Below are 16347 nucleotides of genomic sequence, written 5' to 3'. Positions count from 1 at the left end.
GCCTGGGTGGCGCAGTCGGTTAAGCGTCCGACTTCAGCCAGGTCACGATCTCACGGTCCGTGAGTTCGAGCCCCGCGTCAGGCTCTGGGCTGATGGCTCGGAGCCTGGAGCCTGTTTCCGATTCTGTGTCTCCCTCTCTCTCTGCCCCTCCCCCGTTCATGCTCTGTCTCTCTCTGTCCCAAAAATAAATAAAAAAAAAAAAAAAAAAAAAAAAAAAAAAAAAAAGACTTCTCCTCCTGAAATAGAGGGACCAAATAGTCTGAAAGGTCTGCTTTAAAAAAAAAAAAAAAAGTTTATTTATTTTGAGACAGAGCACATGAGAGGGGAAGGGACAGAGAGAGAAGGAGAGAGAGAATCCAAAGCAGACTCTATACTGTCAATACAGAACCCAACACAGGGCTCAATCCTATGAACCATCATGAGATCATAACCTGAGCCGAAATCAAGAGTCAAACACTTAACTGACTGAGCCACCCAGTCACCCCTGAAGAGTCTTCTTATTACAACTACATCCATGACATAGCATACTTTCTGAAGCATTATTGGGTTTGCAGGAAAAAATAGAAATCTCGAGGGGCAACAAAGAAAAACAATAAACAAAATAAGCTAAGAATGGAGTGGGAGATGGTAATGAGTATTCACCAGGCAAACCCAAAGTCACGGTTGCCCCAGTAAAAATAACAACACTGCGTGAAGAGGGTAAGATGGCAGAGTAGGAAGATGCTGAACTCACATCCTCCCATAGACATACCAAGGCTGCAACTGCATACAGTGCAACCCTACTCTGAGAAAGACCAGAAAGGCAGCAGAACAGAACTTTCACAGCTAAAGATATAAATAAAAAGTCACACAGGGGTGCTTGATCATGATCAAGTCATGATCTCATGGTTCATGGGTTCCAGCCCCACATTAGGCTCTGCATTCACAGCTTGGAGCCTGGAGCCTGCTTCAGATTCTGTGTCTCCCTCTCTTTCTCTCTGTCCCTCCCCTGCTTGTTTTCTCTCTCTCCCCTCCCCCCTCTCTCTAAAATAAATAAATAGAAACAAATTAAATAAATAAATAAATAAATAAATAAATAAATAAATAAATAAAATTAAAATAAACAGGTGGGAGGGACAAAGATGCCATCAGGAACTAACCCTGGTACAGAGCCCCACAGGCAGGCGGGATATCACAAGTGTGATAAGTCCCCTCACCGAAGAGCAAGGGCTTCAAGCCCCACACTGGGCAACTCCTGCCCTGGGATCTGCACTGGCAAAATGAACCCCCATAACATCTGGCTTTGAAAATCAGCAGGGTTTAACTCTGGAAGAGCTAGAGGGTTATAGGAACTGAGACTCTGTTCTTAAAGGGCTGCCACATTATATCACTCATTCTAGGATCCAACACAAAGGCAGCAGTTTGAAAAGCACCTAGAATGTAGTAAAGATTTATTGACAAATTTTAGGGTATATGATAGAGGGACAAGGGTCTGTAAGAAATTTCTCCAGGAAGAGAAGTGCTGGAAAGTACCCTTTTTCCCCACTCCTTCAGGTGAGATGGCCTGACACTGGGGGATGCTGGCTCTGGCACCCTCCATCTACCTTGTTAGCACCACTGAACCCATCCCAGCATCCCCTTCCAGATCCACCCTGCCCAACCTGCTTACCCTGACAAGTGTCTTCCTAAACAACTACTGTTCTGTCACACCCAGCAGCTAGCCTCAGCCAGCACAGACATTCCTTTAAAGTGACTCCTTCTCCAGGGAGAGCCAGTCCCACCCATCGCCATGTCTACAATAGTCCAACTGGGCCTCAGAGCTGGCCGTGCCAGGGACCAGCCCCACCTACCAGTGCACCCACAGCAGTCATGGCCCAATCACAACAAGAAGGTACACATAGTCCACACAAGGGTCATCCCTGGATCATGTGGTTTGGGAGACCAGCAGGCCCCATGTGCTACTGGGCCCCACAAAGACACTTCTTCAAGGCCAGGAGACACAGCTGACCTACTTAATACATACAAGCAAACACAGAAAGTTAGACAAAATAATGAGACAGAGGAATATGTTCCAAATAAAAGAATAAGACAAAACCTCAGAAAAAGAACTAAATGAAACAGAGATAAGCAACCTACCCGATAAAGAGTTCAAAGTAATGATAATAAAGATACTGACCAAACTTGAGAGAAGAGTAGATGAACTTAGTAAGAATTTCAATAAAGAGATAGAAAATGTAAGAAAGAACCAATAAGAGCTGAAGAATACAATAACTGAAATGAAAAATACACTAACGGGAATCAATAGCAGATTAGAGGATGCAAAAAAGAAAAAAAAAGATTAGAGGATACAGAATGGGTCAATGATCTAGAGACAAAGTAGTGAAAATCATCTAAGCTGGACAGCAAAAAGAGAAAAGAATTTTTAAAATGAGGATAGGGTAATGGACCACCAGAGCAACATTGAGTACACAACCATTCATATTATAGGGTCTCAGAAGGAAAAGAGAGAAAGAAAGGGGTAGAAAATTTATTTGAATAAATAATAGTTGAAATTTTCCCTAATCTGAAAAAGGAAACAAACATCCAGGTCCAGGAAACACAGACAGCTCCAAACAAGATGAACCCAAAGATGTTCACATCAAGGCACATATTAATGCCTAATGGCATTTTAATTCCAAAAACTAAAAATAAAGAGATAATATTAAAAATAGCAAGAGAAGGGGTACCTGGGTGGCTCAGTCAGTTGAGCGTCTGACTCTTAACTTTGACTCAGGTCATGATCTCACAGTTTGTGAGTTTGAGCCCCATATCAGGCTCTGTGCTGACAGTGCAGAGCCTGCTTGGGATTCTGTCTCCCTCTCTCTTTGCCCCTCCCCTGTTTGCTCTCTATCTCTCTCTCAAAATAAATAAAAATAAACATAAATAAAAAAAAAGATTCTCTCTCCTTATTTTCCTTTCCCCCAGTTGTGTTCTGTCTCTCTCTAAAATAAATAAATAAAAATAAATCTAAAAAAAAGAGAAAGCAAACTAGTTTAAAAAAATAGCAAGAGAAAAGTAAGTAGTTATGTACAAGAAAACACATATAAGAGTATCATCTGATTTTTCAGCAGAAACTTTGCAAGCCAGAAGAGAATGACATGATATATTCTAAGTGCTGAAAGGAAAAAACCAACAACCAAGGATACTCTACCCAGCAAGGCTATCACTCAGAATTAAAGGAGTTCACTCAGATTGAACTGAGTTTCCCAGGCAAACAAGAGTTAAAGGAGTTAATCACCACTAACCTGGCCTTAACAAGAAATGTTAAAGGAACTTCTTTAAGCAGAAAAGGAAAGGTCACCAGTAGAAGAAACTTATGAAACAAAAAAATTCACTGGTAAAAGCAAACATGTAATAAAGGTAATAGATCAATCACTTACAAAGTAGTATAAAGGTTAAAATACAAAAGCAGTAAACCAATTATATCTACAATAATTAGCTAAGGGACACATAAAGTAAAAAGATGTAAAATATGTTAAGTACATAAAATGCTGTGTGGGGAGTAAAATTTACTACTTTTAGAGGGTATTTAAACTTAAACATCAAATTAAAATAGACTGTTAAATAGTACTAGAAGTCTTAGCCTCAGCAATCACACAACAAAAAGAAATAAAAGGCCTCCAAATCAGCAAGGAAGAAGTCAAACTTTCACTATTTGCAGACTTCTTGATACTCTGAAGAAAACCCGAAAGATACCACCAAAAAATTGCTGAAGTCGCAGGATATGAAATAAACATACAGAAATCTATTACATTTCTATATACCAATAATGAAGCAGCAGCAGAAGAAATCAAAGAAGCGATCCTATTTACGATTGCACCGAAAACAATTAGATACCTAGGAATAAGCCTAAACAAAGAGGTAAAGGTCTACACTCTAAAAACTATAGAAGACTTATGAAAAGAATTGAAGAGGACACAAAGAAATGGAAAAGCATTCCATGTTCATGGATTGGAAGAACAAACACTGTTAAAATGTCTATGCTACCCAAAGTGATCTACACATTTAATGCAATCCCCAACAAAATATCGCCAGCATTTCCCACAGAGTTACAACAAACAATCCTAAAACTTGTATGGAACTAGAAAAGACCCCAAAGAGCCAAAGCAATTTTGAAAAAGAAAAACAAAACTAGAGGCATCACAATTCCAGATTTCAAGCTCTATTATAAAGCAGCAGTCATCAAGACACTAGGGTACTGGCACAAAAACAGACACATAGATCAATGGACAGAAGAGAGTGGAGCAGAAAAAATAAATAAATAAAAATTTATAATAAATAAATAAATAAATAAATAAATGGAAAAGAATAGAAAACCCAGAAATGGACCTACAACTATATGGTCAAGTAATCTTTGACAAAGCAGGAAAGAATATCCAATGGAAAAAGACAGTCTCTTCAACAAATGGTGTTGGGAAAGCTGGACAGCATCATGCAGAAGAATGAAACTGGGCCTCCTTTTTTTTTTTAGTTTATTTATTGGTTTTGAGAGAGACAGAGAAACATAAGTGAGGGAGGGGCAAAGAGAGGGGGAGAATCCCAAGCAGTCTCTGCACTGTTAGTGTAAAACCCAATGCGAAGCTCGAACTCATGAAACCATGAGATCATGACCTGAGCAGAAATCAAGAATTAGATGCTTAACTGACTGAGCCACCCAGGTGCCCCATGGACCACTTTCTTATACCACACACAAAAATAAACTCAAAATGGATAAAAGACCGAAATGTGAGACAGGAAACCATCAAAATCCTAAAGGAGAACACAGGCAGCAACCTCTTTGACCTCAGCCATAGCAATTTCTTACTAGACACGTCTCCAGAGGCAAGGAAAACAAAAGCAAAAATGAACTATTGGGACCTCATCAAGACAAAAATCTTCTGTACAGTGAAGGAAAAATCAACAAAACTAAAAGTCAACTGACAGAATGTGAGAAGATATTTGCAAATGACATATCAGATGAAGGGTTAGTATCCAAAATCTCTAAAGAACTTACCAAAATCAACACCCAAAAAACACGTAATCCAGTGAAGAAATGGGCAGAAGACAAGAATAGATACTTTTCCAAAGAAGACATCCAGACAGCTATGAGACACATGAAAAGCTGCTCAACATCACGTATCATCAAAAAATAGAAATCAAAACCAAGATGAGATACCACCTCACACCTGTCAGAATGGTTAAAATTAACAACATAAGAAACAACAGGTGTTGGCAAGGATGCAGAGAAAGGGAAACCCTCTTACACTATTGATGGGAATGAAAACAGGTGCAGCCACTCTGGAAAACAGTATGGAGGTTCCTCAAAAAGTTAAAAATAGAACTACCCTATGATCCAGCAATTGCACTCTAGGCATTTACCCAAAGGATACAACCATATAGATTCAATGGGTACCCAAAGGATACAACCATATAGATTCAATGGGGTACATGCACCTTGATGTTTACAGCAGCAATATCAACAATAGCCAGACTAGGGAGAGAGCCCAAATGTCCATCAACTGATGGATGAATAAAGAAGATGCAGTATATATACACAATGGAATATTACTTAGCCATAAAAAAGAATGAAATCTTGCCATTTGCGATGACGTGGATGGAGCTAGAATGTACTATGCTAAGCAAAATAAGACAAATGCCATATGATTTCACTCATTTGTGGGACTTAAGAAACAAAACAGATGAGCATATGGGGCAGCAGGGAAAGAGAGAGGGAAACAAACCATGAGAGTCTCTTCTCCAAAAATAGGGAGCAAACAGGAGGCGGGTGAGGGATGGGCTAGATGAGTGATGGGTACTAAGGAAGGCATTTGCTATGATGAGCACTGGCTGTTGTATGTAAGTGATGAATCACTGAATTCTACTCCTGAAACCAAGATTGCACTATATGTTAACTAACTAGAATTTAAATAAAAATTTGAAAATAAAATAAAATAAAACAGACTATTAAATACATAGGGTGTTCTATATAAACCTCATGGTAACCACAAACCAAAAACTTGTAACAGATACACAAGAAATTTTAAAGACAAAGAAATCCAAGAATAACACTAAAGAAAATCATCAAATCACAAGAAAGCAAGAAAAGAAAGGAACAGAGAAGAACTACAAAAAGAACCAGAAAACAATGAACAAAATGGCAATAAGCACAAATATCAATAATTACTTTAAATGTAAATGAACCAAATGCTCCAATCAAAAGATGTAAGGTGACTAAGTGATTAAACAAAACCAAAAAAACTAGATTCATCTATATGCTGCCTACAAGAGACTCACTTCACATATAGACATATACAGACTGACAGTGAAGGGATAGAAAAAGATATTCCATACAAATGGAAATGAAAAAAAGCTGGGGTAGCAATATTTATATCACACAAAATAGACTTCAGAACAAAAAACATAACAAGGGACAAAGAACAGCATTACATAATGCTAACAGGAGCGAAAGGATATAGCAATTGTAAATATCTATCCACCCAATATAGAAGCATCTAACTTATAAAGTAAGTATTAACAGATATAAAGGGAGAAATTGATGTAATACAAAAATAGTAGGGGACTTTAATACTCCACTTACATCAATGGATAGATCATCCCAGACAGAAAATCAATAAGGAAACAGTGGCTTTGAATGACATTAGATCAGATGGACTCAAGAGATATATAGAGAACATTTCATGCAAAAACAGCAGAATGCATTTTTTTCAAGTATATCTGAAACACTTCAAGATAGGTCATATATCAGGCCATAAAACAGGTCTTAATACATTTAAGAAGATTTAAATCATGTCAAGCATCTTTTCTGATCACAACAGTATGAAACTAGAGGCTAAACAACATGCTACTAAAAAGAAAAAAATGGGTTAACAAAGAAATCAAACAGAAAATTAAAAAATACCTTGAGGTAAATAAAAATGGGAACACATTGTTTACAAATATATAGGACACAGCAAAAGCAGTCCTAAGAGGGAAGTTTATGGTGATACGAGCTTACCTCAAGAAATAGGAAAAATATCAAATAATCTAATCTTACACCTAAAGGAACTAGAAAAAAGAAGAATAAAGCCCAAAGTTAGTTGAGGGAAGGAAATACTAAAGGGAGCAGAAATAAGCAGAGAGCAGAAATAAGTAAAATATGGGGTGCCTGGGTGGCTCAGTTGATTAAGCATCTGACTTCGGCTCAGGTCATGATCTCACGGTTCGTGAGTTCAAGCTCCATGTCGGGCCCTGTACTGACAGCTCGGAGCCTGGAGCCTGCTTCAGGTTCTGTGTCTCCCTCTCTCTCTTCCCTTCCTCTGCTAGCACTCTATCACTCTCTCTCTCTCTCTCTCTCTCTCTCTCTCTCTTTCTCTCTCTCAAAAAATAAATAAACCTTAAAATTTTTTTTAATTAAAAAAAAAAGAAAATATAAACTGAAAAAAAAAAAAAAGATCAGTGAACTTAAAAGACATTTCTCTGAAAATAACACCTTGGTACACCTTTAGCCAGACTCATCAAGAAAAGAAGAGAGAGTACTCAAATAAATAAAATCAGAAATGAAATAGAAGGTACAATGACTCCACAGAAATACAAAGGACTACAAGAGACTACTAGGAAAAATTATTTACCAACAAATTCCAACAACCTAGAAGAAATGGATAAATTCCTAGAAACATACAACCTTAGCAGAATGAATCAAGAAGAAATAGAAAATCTAAGCAGACAAATTACTAGTAATTAAATTGAATCACTAAACAAAAACCTCAAAACCAACAGAAGCCAGGATGAGATGGCTGCAAAGGTGAATTCTACCAAATATTTAAAGAAGAGTTAGCACCTATTCTCAAACTATTCCAAAAAATAGAAAAGGAAGAATTGTTTTCTTAAAGACAGCATTACCCTGATAGCAAGACCAAAGACATCACAAAAAAAGAAAATTAGAAGTCAATTATCCTTAAGGAACATAGATGCCAAAATCCTCAACAAAATATTAGCAAGCCAAGTTCAACAACACATTAAAAGAATCAGTGACCACAATCAAGCGGGATTTATTCTAGGGACGGAAGAATGAGTCAATGTCCACAAATCAATCAGTGGGATATACCACATTAACAAAATAGAGGATAAAAACCATATGCTCATCTCAATAGATGCAGAAAAAGTATTTGATAAATTCAACATCCATTCGTGATAAAACTCTCAACAAAATGATACAGAGGGAACATAACTCAATATAATAAAGCCTATCTATGACAAACTCACAATTAACATACTCAATGGTTAAAAGGTGAAATATTTTCTCTAACATCAGTAACAACACAAAGATACTTACTCTCACCACTTGTATTCAACATAGTACTAGAAGTCCTAGCCAGAGCAATCAGACAAGAAACAAAAATAAAAGGAATTCAAATTGGTAAGGAAGAAATAAAACTGTCACTATTTGCATATGACATAATATTATATATGGCAAACCCTAAAGACTTCCCCAAAAAACTATTAGAATAAATGAATTCAGTAAATTTGCAGGATACAATATTAATATATAGAAATGTTACATTTCAATATACTAATAACAAACTAGCAGACAGAGAAATTAAGAAAACAATCCCATCTGAGGTGCCTGGGTGGCTCAGTCGGTTAAGCCTCTGACTCTTGATTTCAGCTCAGGTCATGATCTCACAGTTTGTGAGATCAAGCCCATGTTCGGCTCTGCACTGACAAGAGCAGAGCCTGCTTAGGATTCTCTCTCTCTCCTTCTCTCTCTGCCCCTCCCCTTGTGCTCTCGATCTTTCTCTCAAAATGAATAAACTGAAAAAAAAAGAAAACAATCCCATTTAGTAACAAAAACAATTTTTTAATTAAAAAAAGGAAAAAAAATCTCTTTTATAATCGCACCAAAAATAATAAAATATCTAGTAATACATTTTACCAAGGAGATGAAAGACCTATACTCTGAAAACTATAAGAGATTGATGTAAGAAATTAAAGATAACACAAACAAATGAAAAGATATACCCTACTCATGGATCAGAAAAATTAGTATCATTAAAATGTCCTTGCTACCCAAAGCAATCCACAGACTCAATGCAATCTCTATCAGAATGCTAACAACAATTTTCACAGAACTAGAACAAATAATCCTAAAATCATATGGAACCTTAAAAACCCTAAGAACCAAACCAATCTTGAGAAAGCAGAACAAAGCTGAAGGTATCACACTCCCAGATTTCAAACTATACTACAACGCATTGGTAGTCAGAACAGCGTGGTACACACACAAAAACAGACACGTAGATCAATGCAGTAAAGCAGAGGGCCAGAAATAAACCCACACTTATATAGTCAATTAATCTATGACAAAGGAGGCAAGACTATACCATAGGGAAAAGACAATCTCTTTGATAAATGGTATTGAGAAAACTGGACGAACATAATGAAAGGAATGAAATTAGACCACTTTCTTACATCACATAATACACAAAAATAAACTCAAAAGGGAATAAAGACTTCAATGTGGGCCCTGAAACCAAAAAACTTCTAAAAGAAAACATCGGCCATAATCTCTCTGACATCGGTCTTAGCAATATTTTTTGGATCCCTCTCTTCAGAAAAGGGCCACACAAAAGCAAAAAAAAGTAAGCGGGACTACACCAAAATAAAAAGCTTTTGCACAGTGAAGAAAACCATCAACAAAACGAAAGGCAATCTACTGAAAAGGAGATATTTGCAAGTGATACATCCAATAAGGGGCTAATATCCAAAATAGATAAAGAAATCATATAAGTTAACACCAATGAAACAGTGTGATTTAAAAATAGGCAGAAGACGTGAATAGATAATTTTCCAAAAATACATGCAGATGACCAACGGGCACATGAAAAGATGCTCAACATCACTAATCATCAAGGAAATACACATAAAAACCACAATAAGGTATCACCTCATACCTGTCACAATGGCTAGAATCAGAAAGACCCAAAATAGCACCTGCCTAGCTCAGTCAGTGGAGTGTAAGACTCTTGATCTGTGGACTGTGAGTTCAAGACCCCCATTGGGTGTAGAGATTACTTACAAATAAAACCTTTAAAAAAAAAGGGGGGGGGGTGGTCCAAAATAACAAGTGTTGGTGAGGATGTGGAAAAAAAGGAACCCTCATGCATTATTGGTGAGAATGTAAATTGGTGCAGCACTATGAAAATAGTACGGAGGTTCCTCAAAAAATTAAAAATAAAAATACCATATGATCCGGTAATTCCACTTCTGAGTATTTATCTGAAGAATATATATATAAACAAAAAAACTCATTTGAAAAGAAAAATGCACTCCTGTGTTTATTGCAGCATTATTTACAATAACAAAGATACGGAAGCAACGTAAGTATCCATCAATAGATGAATGGATAAGGAAATGGTTGTATATATAAACAACGGAATATTAGCCAGTCATTAAAAAAAAATCTCGCCAGGGGCGCCTGGGTGGCGCAGTCGGTTGGGCGTCCGACTTCAGCCAGGTCACGATCTCGCGGTCCGTGAGTTCGAGCCCCGCGTCAGGCTCTGGGCTGATGGCTCGGAGCCTGGAGCCTGTTTCCGATTCTGTGTCTCCCTCTCTCTGCCCCTCCCCCGTTCATGCTCTGTCTCTCTCTGTCCCAAAAATAAATAAAAAACGTTGAAAAAAAAAATTAAAAAAAAAAAATCTCACCATTTGTGATATGGACCTAAAGGTATTATGCTAAGAGACATAAGTTAGACAAAGAAAACAAATACCATTTTGATTTCACTTATATGTGGAATCTCAAAAACAAAACAAAGAAAACAAAACAGAAGCAGACTTACAAGTACAGAGAACCGGTGGTTGCCAGAGGAGAGGGGATAAAGGGATTGGCAAAGTAGTTGAAGGGGACTAAGAGGTACAAACTCTCAGTTATAAAATAAATAAGTTATGAAGCTGTAAAGTACAGCACAGGGAATACAGTAAAAAGTATTGTATTACTTTTGTATGGTGACTTATCATGATGAGTATTTTGTAATGTATATAATGTCAAATCACTATGTTGTACACCTGGCACTAATATAATATTATATGTCAACTACACTTCAATTAAAAATAAATAAATAAATTTTTTAAAATACCAACTTTGGGTCTGACACTAAGCCTTGGACTGGCTTCAAAGTAAGAGACTTGAGTACTGAACTATCACATACGGTCAGGATTCCAGAAGGAAGAAAATACAAATCCTCTCTTCAGGAAGCATCCATGATTTACATTCTGAGGATTTCATGATTAAGATTAACCAAATGTTAGCTATAAAAGCAAATATCGCGGGGCGCCTGGGTGGCTTGGTCGGTTAAGCATCCGACTTTGGCTCAGGTCATGATCTCACGGTCCGTGAGTTTGAGCCCCGCGTCGGGCTCTGTGCTGACAGCTCAGAGCCTGGAGCCTGTTTCAGATTCTGTGTCTCCCTCTCTCTGACCCTCCCCCGTTCATGCTCTGTCTCTCTCTGTCTCAAAAATAAATAAACGTTAAAAAAAATTTTAAAAAAAAGCAAATATCGCAAAATATGTAAATAAACCATCATAAATGAGACCCAGAAGAAACAACAAATAGTAATTCTAGATACTAATAGTTTCATATATTAGAAATATGAGATTTAGAATATGAAACCATCCATGAAATGTTTGAGAAATGAAAGATTGAATCTAAAAATAAATGAGTAATAAAAAATATTAAATATGATGAGACAGATACAAAAACAAACAACAGAACTCTTAGGTGGATAATACAATTATTGATTATAAAACTCAAAAGATGAGTTTTAGCAGAAAAGATGCAGCTAAAGCGCTTATTAATATCTTTGAAAAAACTACCCAGGGGCGCCTGGGTGGCGCAGTCGGTTAGGCGTCCGACTTCAGCCAGGTCACGATCTCGCGGTCCGTGAGTTCGAGCCCCGCGTCAGGCTCTGGGCTGATGGCTCGGAGCCTGGAGCCTGTTTCCGATTCTGTGTCTCCCTCTCTCTCTGCCCCTCCCCCGTTCATGCTCTGTCTCTCTCTATCCCAAAAATAAATAAAAAACGTTGAAAAAAAAAAAAAATTTAAAAAAAAAAAAAAAAAAGAAAAAAAGAAAAAACTACCCAAAATATAGTACAGAGACAAGGAGATGGAAATTATGAAAAAGAGATAAAGAGACAAAAAGCACAGATGAGAATGTCTAATATAAATTTAATCAGAGTTCCAAAAAGAGAAAACAGAGAAAATGGAGAACAGATATTTACCAAAGAGATCACCACTGATAATTTTCTAAAACTTATTAAGGATATTAACCTATACATAGGATTGTGGTATAGATATAGATACAAAAATAAAAATAAATCCAGAGGAACTAAATTTATTCTTCTGCCTGAAATAACCTCAATGACAACGACGACAACAACAAAGGCAAAGTATGTAAAACAATTTTCAAGATACATGTGAAACAAAAATTTTCAAGACACTGAATACAAGGCAATGAAAGCGAGTAATCAGTGAGAGACTAGAAGTAAATAAAGCCTTATGATTGCTCCAAGTTGCAGACTTGAAAGTTTCCAGGCCAAAGCACAAGGAGAGAGAACGCTGGAGAAGCCCAGTGGACTCTCTGAGTTAAGGAGACAGAGCTAGGAGCCTAGGGAGAGGAAAGCAGCAAAAGTTCAGAGGACAGGGTACTGGAGAGAAAAGAGCTATTCCGAGAGATCCTCTGGAGGTCTGCAGAGGGTCCTTCTCAAGTAATCAGCTAAGGAAAGATCAGGATCATCATCAAGATCAGGAAAGATCATAAATGTGAAGAAACTACCTGAGGCCGGGGAAGAAACCATCTGAAAGGATCGGGAGGTAAGAGCACCCAGCACTCACACACTGCTAGAAATGGTGCTGGTTCTAACCAGCCAGTCTGGAAAAACTTAGGATTCAAAGAAAAGTCTTGCCAAAGTATTTACAAACAATTAGCCATAAATTAAGCACTGTTCTGGTCTGCCTAAAGGCCCAAAAGCACCAAACTGTTTTCAAGTAGCTTAATCATGTCACAAATCAAAGTTCAAGAATATTTTTAGAAATGCAAAAATACACAGCATCCAATAAGCTAAAATTCACAATGTCTGCCATCCAATCAAATTTACCAGGCATGCAAAGAAAGCAGAGAACACACCTATGAGGAGAAAAAACTCACCCAGAACTGGCATAAATGTTAGAATTAACAGACAAGGACATTCAAAGCTGGAAGAGGTCATTCAGATACTAGGAGGTAAGTTTTCATGCACTTTGGTGGCACAGAAAATTGCCTTGCCAAAGTCTCAGGGTGGACCTGATGAGATTTCCATATAGAAGTGTCAGGAGACGGCTCTACAGGTACAGGCGCCTGCACTGGTGGAGGACACAAATCTGTGCTTCAACGCTTTCAGGGGTCTCCCTGGCCCCTATATACAGTGGTTTCCAGAAAAGTTAAAGCCTAAAAGTCTGAACCAGCTCCTGGCTGGGTTCCAGGACAGACTTTGCCCATGTGCTCTGCACATTTCTGCTCAGCATCAGGGACCCCAGGAGGCCAGTGTGCCCGTTCAGGGGCCAGAGCTTGGGGCCAGATGGTGGTGCTCTGAGGCTGATAGGACTTTGGCTAGGACCCCTGCCTGATGGATATAAGTAGACGTACACAGAGATGCCCATAGCTGAGAAGAGAAGAAAGTCATCTCCCATTACTTCTGGTCCCTACTTGAGCTACAAAAATATTTTTACAGCCTGATCCTTACAGTAGCCAGTGATGATCACCCTGGTTAGGGATCTGGGGAAGGCTAGCCTGAAACCTCCCCCATCCGACAGGCGCCCCTCCAAGTACTGCCTTCAGGATTACCACTTCCTAGGGGTGTTGACACAGCCTCATCAGCCCTGTTTGGAGGAGCGGTTGGCTCTGCGTGGAGAAACTTTGGGCAAGGGACACCATTTTCTTGCACTCAGAAATTCAATAGTCCTTCCTATAGCCTCCTGGCCTGGGATCCCATGGCAGGATTGAGGGTTTGGGAAGAACCACACAAATAGCTTTAGATGTTTTTAAAATGCAGCAACTAAAAATACTGAAAGTACTTGCTTCCATTATAAAATAGATATATCGGCTTTGGGGAAAAAAAAACCTATAACTATATTTTGTATGTTTGCAATGTTAAGTAGAGACATGGCAAATATTTTTGAAATGACCCAAATTGAGCTTTCAGAGATGAAAACTACAATATCTGAGTTGGAAACATCACTGGATGGGATTTAAAGCAGACTAGATACTTTAGAAGAAAAGATTAGTGAACTTGAAGATAGAACAGTAGAAACTATACAAAATGAGGGGCCCCTGGGTGGATGGTTCAGTTGGTTAAGCGTCTAACTCTTGATTCAGTGCAGGTCATGATCTCATGGTCATGGGATAGAAGCCCACATCAGGTTCTGTGCTGAGCATGGAGCCTGCTTAAGATTCTCTCTCTTCTTCTGCCCCTCTCCCCTGCTTGCACTTTCTTCTCTCTCTCTCTCCAAAATCAAGCAATCAAGCAGTAGAACAACTATATAAAATGAACAGAAAAAGATTTTAAAAGAAAAAATGTTCAAAACATTATCAGGACTATGTCATTATTAGTGGGCTGATATGTGAGTAAATGGACTCTCCTGAAAAGGGGGGAGGGTAGAAAAAATACTTAAAGAAGAAAAACTAGCTAAAAAATTCCCATATTTGATGAAAAACATACACACAGATCCAAAAAGCTCAATGACCACCAATCACAAGAAACATAGAGAAAATTATACCAAGGCACATCATAATCAAATTGTTCAAAAGCAATGATACGATGCTCACAACTTAATGAATTCCACAAAATAATGGTCAGAAAATATGTCAGCAGTTAAAATTCAGGTGTGAGTAAAGCAACCAGTCTGAAAAGACTACGTGCTGCATGATCCCAACTATGTCACATTCTGCAAGAGAAAAAAGTATAGAGACAGTAGAAGGGTCAGTGGTTGCTACAGGTTCAAGGGAATGGGAATGGAGAAGGAATGGATAGGTGACATGTGGGGGCTCGGGGGCATGAAATTGTTCTCTATGACATTGAAATGGCGGTGATACGGCATGAAATCAATATTGACTCATTAGTGTGCTTTCCACACACAGTATATTTTACTAAGAAAACTTGAAAGAAGTGGGGATGTTTAACCTGGATAAAAGAAGGCATAAAAGAGAAGACAAAAATGGCTATTTTCAAATATTTTAGGGACGCCTGGGTGGCTTGGTCGGTTAAGAGTCCGACTTCAGCTCAGGTCATGATCTCACAGTCCGTGAGTTCGAGCCCTGCGTCAGGCTCTGTGCTGACCGCTCAGAGCCTGGAGCCTGTTTCAGATTCTGTGTCTCCCTCTCTCTGACCCTCCCCCGTTCATGCTCTGTCTCTCTCTGTCTCAAAAATAAATAAACGTTAAAAAAAAAAAAGAAATCTTTTATCTTCTCTCTCCCTGTGAAAGAAAAAGAGAGAAGAGAGAAGAGAAGAGAAGAGAAGAGAAGAGAAGAGAAGAGAGAAGAAGGGGTGCCTGCTGGGTGCTGAGTGGCTCAGTCTGTTAAGCGTCTGACTCTTGATTTCGGCTCAGGTCATGATTTCAGAGTCATGAGATCAAGCCCCACATAAGGCTCCATGCTTGACATGGAGCCTGCTTAAGATTCTCTCTTTCCCACCTCCTCTGTACCTCCCATACTCACACATTTGCACACTCACACTCTCTCTCTTAATCTCTCTCTCAAGAAAAAACTTTTATCTTTTAAAAGAGTCAGATGACAACATTTTTTAAAAAGTGAATAGGCAAGTAACAAACTAGGAGCACATATTAAGTACATATATTTACAAATATTCTTAATATATGTAAATATGAGATTATACACACACACACATACATACATGACAAAAAACTAGTTTCTAGGATATGTTAAGAACTCCTACTCAATAATGAAAAGACAAACCAATTTAAAATTAGGCAAAATACTGGAACAGATACTTTACAAAAATAATATATGGTCAATAAGCTCATGAAAATGTGTTCAACACAATTTGTTGGCAGGAAAATGCAAGTTTAAACCATAATAATATATTATCACATACCCACCAGAATGGCCAAAATTTTTTAAACTCACAAAATTAAATGTTGGCAAAAATATAGAACCACCAGAACCCTCATACATTGTTAGTGGGAGTATATCATGGTGTAACCATTTTAAGTAAAAGTATAACAACTTCTTATAAAAAATAAACTTAGGGGAGCCTTGGGTGCTCACTTGGTTGAGCATCCGACTTCAGCTCAGGTCAACATCTTG

At 38.1% G+C, this 16347-nt stretch overlaps 1 protein-coding gene and 1 pseudogene across 3 annotated transcripts in view; one reads left to right on the top strand and one right to left on the bottom strand.

Annotated features, from left to right (window-relative positions):
- AXDND1 (axonemal dynein light chain domain containing 1) overlaps positions 1 to 16347 on the bottom strand; it is an 88697-nt gene that overhangs the window by 51377 nt on the left and 20973 nt on the right. The gene's annotated exons all lie outside the window — the stretch shown is intronic.
- LOC132686891 (inosine triphosphate pyrophosphatase pseudogene) lies at positions 13176 to 13814 on the top strand (annotated as a pseudogene).

The sequence above is a fragment of the Panthera onca genome, chromosome F1, assembly GCF_046562875.1.
Source record: "Panthera onca isolate mPanOnc1 chromosome F1, mPanOnc1 haplotype 2, whole genome shotgun sequence".
Taxonomy (NCBI): Eukaryota; Metazoa; Chordata; class Mammalia; order Carnivora; family Felidae; genus Panthera; species Panthera onca.
This window is presented reverse-complemented; position numbering and strand designations above follow the sequence as displayed.